The 6000-nt window shown below is 42.9% G+C and overlaps 1 long non-coding RNA gene across 1 annotated transcript in view; it reads left to right on the top strand.

The window, feature by feature from the left end:
• Positions 1–362: 362 nt before the first annotated feature.
• The window catches only part of LOC119507986, a 44886-nt gene continuing 39248 nt past the window's right edge, over positions 363–6000 (top strand). The window contains exon 1 of the long non-coding RNA XR_005211373.1: positions 363–434. This is a non-coding gene — a long non-coding RNA (uncharacterized LOC119507986). The remainder of the gene's footprint in view (positions 435–6000) is intronic.

The following is a 6000-nucleotide window of genomic DNA, read 5'->3' as shown; positions in this document are numbered from 1 at the left end:
GATAACAGGGAGCTGGTAGCACTGGGTGGTTCACATACCACCTGAATTTTCCCTACTCTAGCAGGTTCTAATACTTCTTTCGGCCACCATATTACCGGTTATATACTGGGACCCATGTGCCACTTTTCACCTGCAGAGGGCATTTCATTATCAGGCAATTTGTTATTTAACAGTTGACAGTGTCTCCTGAGTCACCTCACACCCCTTGAATCATTACAAACACACAGACCTAAAGTGTTTTCCCACATGGAGTGTGTGCTTAGCCGGCGTTACTACCAACATGACAAAAGGACCCAGTGTTCCGGTGTTACTTTTCAGGGTGGTCTTTCTATCGAATGTCCCACTAATTTCTGAATTGGAAGCAAGCAGCATGGACAAGACCCAGCCCAGGTGTCAGGAGGAAAGGAACAACCACTGCTGTCCCTCAGTCCCCAGTAAGTGGCAGGCATGTTATTAATGAGCTGGGCAAATGCTGACGCATTCATATTTTGTATACATGAGAATATTGCAGACATGACTTTGTTGATATAGATCAATACACAGTGGAGCTCCTTTCTGGTTCTGCTGTGTTGGCAAAATGATAATCCTGGAGAGGTGGTGCTGGGATAGTGGTTCAAATTTTTCAAATACTTAGTATTTCATTTGACTTTGGGCAAGAAACATAGTTTCTTGGAGTATCAGTCTGTCTAAAGGGGAGAGATGATACTTATCTCAAGAGGTGGTTATTGTCCCCAAATGAGATGAAATATATGCATGGACTAAGCTCAGAGCCTGGCACATAGTAGGTGTTCAATAAATGATAAGTGAACCAGAAGTTCCAAGACCTCCTGAGTAGGTGGTTGCAAAGGTGGTTATTTCTCCCTCCCAAGGCAAGCATACAAAAATTCCCCAAACTAAGAAATCCAGCCAGGCAGAAGGCTGAATTCCAGCACATTCTGAAGGGGAGAGAGCAGCCGCCATGCATATACCATGTGACTAGTCACCCCATTGTCCTGCACCAATGAGACACAAGAGTGAGTCATTGGCGTAATCTTACTCGGAAACTTCTGTGCACAGAGAATTCAGCCATCTTCAAGTTGGTAAATAAGCTCAAAGGAATTTAATTGACCCTATGAGGTGTGCATAACGCTGGTTTATCTTTTAGAGAAGACATGCTGCTGCCTCAGTAACATCATTAAAGAGGCCATTACCATCCGAGAGTGATTCCCTCCTGAGTTCTGACAGAACAGACAACCACAAAGCCGTGATTCATCTGTAAATCATGCTCTGGGTTTAGCAATCTAGCTACTCCCTCAGTCATGCATTGCTGTCTGGGCGGAAGGAAGAGACAGAGAAGGGGACTGATGGGAGGATAATGGGACCCTGGGCTCAGTGCTGTATTTTGTAAAACCATTATCCTTCTTCATTACCATGAGAGCATCCCCATTTCTGCACAATATTTTATACTCAATTAATTCCTGGAGACATCACCAAAGACTAATGTGTTTTCTGTGCATACTGAATAACCTTGGGATTTTTTTTTTATGCTGCTGTTTGTTTAGATCATATTTTTGCAGATAGCAGTAACTGGAGCATACATAGCTGTCTAGAAGCTATCGGTCTTTGTTTGCTTTGCTTCATCCGTTCTTACCATAGATATCTTTGGTGATGGGGATCGAGAGCTGAGGGTCCTAATCTGACTCCAATGTAGGTGTTTTTTGTGTTAGATGCACTATTTACTCATCTTCAAGTTTAAGTTCTTCAGATGAAAACTAGAGATGAGAAATGATCATCTGTGAGCCTGGAGTCTCTGCTATCCCCTGATGTGGAGGCACTGTGGCTGTATAAACATGGCAGTGGGGCTTGACGTACCTTGGTCCTGATCCTTTCAAATGCCATTTGGTCATTTTAGTCCTTTTTTGGTTTCACTGTCTGGTAGCATGGGATTTTATATGTTTGATACATTATTGTCAGACATCTGTTGATTGCTAATATAGAAACCATAACTGCACATGCAAAGAAGTGGACCAGGGCCCAGGTGTGGGGTTCATCTTCCCCCTGGAGGGTTGATGGTACTGACTGCGAGGATGTGACATTCAGCCGCCCCCTTGGCCACAGTCTCTTTCCCTGTCTCCCTGACAAACTTCTGCAACAACTGCTGGCATGATCGAACCCGTGCACATCAGAGGTTTGCACAGGGACCAACAACCTCATTTCCACCAATACTTTGGCAATAGATTTTTGTTGTTTGTTTCTTGCTGAGTTGCTAAAGCCAAGTTTTGGGCACACTTCTGGAAGAATCTATGGGTGCCTGAAAAGTTCCTGTCAGTCCGTCTTCCAACTCACCCTCCTCTTTGTGGTTATGCTCGCCCTCTTTATCAGTGTGAGTGAGAAAACATGCAGGTTTTTTCTCTGAGATTCTCTCAGAATTGTTCTGTGTTCTATTACTGATTTCAGAGGAATTGTTTCATCCTTTGAGCAATTAGTACCTTTTTAAAATGCAGACATCTTTCAGACCCTGTCCCACAGACCCCTCTGAAGTGCTTTTGTCAGAATGTTTTATCAACCCTCGATCATATTTTGCCAGCTGCCCAGGCTAGCAGCATCAAGAAAACACTTAGGCATATGGTTCAGATGCTTGAATTTTTATCTGAGTAAAATCTATGTGAAAAGACCTCAGAATTTAAAAAGCAAATCAGTGTATATGATGCCAGAATGTTTACTGTTTGTCTCCTGGGGACATTTTCTTGGCATCTGGGTGCGATCTTCTAGGTGTGTCTAATTGTTTTAGAGGCACAGCTGTGTGAATTTGATTTGTCTGCAGGAAAAACAAAACAGATCTTCCAACTTCAGGGAACAATCTTGAACTTCCCTCTTGGTTCTCACCTTTGGATTTCTGTGAAGCCCACAGACTTTAAACTCTTTTGGGGGCTGTGTAAAAAGCATCATTTTCTTTTCTGCCTCAGAGGCAGGCTTTTGGTATCTTTGAACTCATCCAGAAGAACAAGAACCATTCAGATATGGCCTCATCACTTGGACTTTAAAGCACGTTCATAGCTCAGAGCTAAAAGGAAAAATGAGAGAGAGAAGAAAGGAAATCTTTGCTGATTTTTTCCCTTTGTGGATACTTGTGTGACCCTTTCTTGCAGGCTTTAGCGGGGGTGTTGCAGCAAAAGATAGTTTTGCCTCAGACAGCAATTCTGTTGAGACACAACAGACTCATTTTCCTGCAGTTGAAATAAGTATTTCAACATTGATGTTTGAGGCATCCTCTGAGCCTGGTCTTGGAGAAATAGGAAGCTACTATTTTTAGTTGGGAAAAATATAACAGAAGATGAAGGGAACAGGATTGCCGCCAAGAATTTACTGTCTCTTCAAGTTACTCCAGGTTAATAATGTCAAAGGTACTCACTAAACCATGAGCCTATCCCCCTGGGCAAAGTTCTGACGAGTCCAGAGCTCAAGTAACACAACAAAGCTGCCAAATGCTGGAGAGGGTGGACACTTTCCTGAAGAACTTTCATCCTGGGAACCACCTTCGTGTATTGGTTGACCAGGGCCCCTCCCCCTTACCTGTGGAAAGTGTTCCAGGTGTGTGAGACCCGAGCGCCCTGCTCCGGCCTTGGTCTTGCCTGTGGCTGGCCCATGTCCCCATCGCCCCCTGGCTCAGCCCTGGTGGTTCTAGAAGAGGCCTCGCTTCCTGCTTTAGGGGTGGCCCCAACGACGCCACTCAGATGGTGACTCTGCCGCCAAACTTCCTTTACTGCCCTAATTGAACTACTGCTAAAGCACTTGCAAAGTTTAGCCTGTTCTCAATTATCAGCATTCACAGAAGAGGGCAGCAGCCTAAAACAAAAAACAGACCCAAATGGCCGTCAGTTCTCAAACCTTTTGCTTTTGAATTGCTATGTTTTATTTTGGCAGGGTTTAATCTTTCCTAACAGCAGCATAAATATCATGCAAGCAGGCCTTCCCCTTACTCTTCTTTAGATATTATTACCGTCTTTTGTACTTGGCGGAATTCAAAGGCCTTTGTAAAGGTTTATCTCCCAGGGGCACTGTGTCAGTTACAAGTGATAGAAAAGTCAAAAAGGCTTAGCAGAAAAGGGAATTTAATGATGGGGGTAGTTAAGGCTCAATGAGTGGCCAGATTAGGGGGCTTAGATGATATAAACACAACTGTGCTCTCTTCATATTTTGACTTGGTTTTACTTTTGATTAATTTAGAAGTCTCAGGCTCCATATGATAGTAAGGTAGCTCATTGCTTCAAAGCCATCAAGCAGGAAGAGAGATGGCTCCCTCATCAGCCCCTTAGCAAAAATCCCAAGGTATCTCATTGTGCCTGATTGGGTCATATGCCCTTCCTAAGCCAATTAGTGAGAAATGCAATGATGTTTTTGGCTGACCTAAATTATGTGTCACAATGAGGTCATGTAATCTTTCCTGGAACTACATGGACTGAAATGGGAGATAAGCAGATTCCCAAATGAAAATTGATGACTATTTCCACAAGAAGTGTGTTGGGGAATGAATTATGTTCTCCACAAGATACGCTCAATTCCTACCGACCGGTCCTGTGGGTGTGACCTAATTTGTAAATAGGGTCTATGAAGAGCCTATTAAGATGAGGCCAAATTGAATCAGGGTGGGCTTTAATCCAATATGACTACAGTCCTTATAAGGAGAGGAGATTTGAACACGAAAGTGGGAGTGAGGGGACAGACAGAGACAGATCACCATGGGACAGAGGAATGCTGACAAGCCATCAGCAGAACGCTGCAGACTAAGGAGAAAGCACTACCTGCCAATACCTTGATTTTTGGATTTCCAGCCTCCAAAACCATGAGAAAATACATTTCTGTTGTTTAAGCCAACCAGTTTATGTCATGAAACATAACATAAAGGGTAAGGAGAAACTGTGACAACAATATGTGCTATGGCCACAGATACATCTAAGCAACCATTTGAGAAACACCATGAAGCCACAGTAACTGGAACTTAAATGGTGCCAATTTCTTGGCAGACACAGCACTAAGTCTGGGTGAAAGGGAAAGGAGAGGTAAATAGGTACAAAGATGAGTAAAGTAGAATTCATGTCATTGAGGAGTTCAGTGTCTTAAGTTTTGCTCAGGCCAGGGATAGCAATTCATGTTTCAGCCACCAACACACACCCCTCCTTTGCCCATGGCAGACATCACTAAGGGACCTTTTCTGCTGAGCCTGGATATGGCTTTAGAGTTCTTCACATCACTGCACTCTAGGCAGCCACCATAAATCAATAGATATTGGCACATGAGATGATACTTATTTTCCAACCTGTCCTAGGTTGAAATTTCATGAGCTGGACAAAGTAAGCATTTACTTTCAGTGTGGCTGTGTAAAGTGTGCTGGGAGTGAGCAGGAGGCAGATGTCTGATCAGTGATTTAGCACTGGTCATTATTTGTCAGGAGCACACTGAAGCTGTGTGAGGATAATTGCTAGTTGACTGTATTTCACGGTTTATAGATCCCTAGTTTCTTATATATAGGTCAATGAGCATACCACAGTCATCCCTTTTCAAAGCACTTTAAGTAAAGCTACAAGAAAATAGCCGTGGATAACCAAGCCCACATTGCTTTGCAACTTTGTTAAGTGAAATCTGTGTGGGATTGGGAGAAGAAAATACTTACTTCACATTATTGCAGCAGACTTAATCTAGCTCTCTACTTTCATTCTTTAGAAATCATACTCAGTTGGTTTAATTGTAGAACAAAAGGCTGAATCTGCCATATATGGGAGAGGAAGACAGAAGAAGGATATTAGGTACAAAATCATCACTGTATGTACCAGTATCTTGGAGATGCATGCTTTCTCAAAGCTCTGAGGACCACCATAAAAGCTTGGTAACTGAAAGAATATGAAGTGATGACCCTGGATGGGTCCTAACTGTTGAAAGTAAGCACCTCTGAACTTATATAGACAAAAAGCTAACAAATTCAATTAACATTTATTGAGCTTCTACCATGTGCAAGATACCCTC

The sequence above is a fragment of the Choloepus didactylus genome, chromosome 13, assembly GCF_015220235.1.
Source record: "Choloepus didactylus isolate mChoDid1 chromosome 13, mChoDid1.pri, whole genome shotgun sequence".
NCBI classification, from domain to species: domain Eukaryota; kingdom Metazoa; phylum Chordata; class Mammalia; order Pilosa; family Megalonychidae; genus Choloepus; species Choloepus didactylus.
Note: the sequence above shows the minus strand (reverse complement) of the source record. Positions and strands in the feature narration are given on the sequence as shown.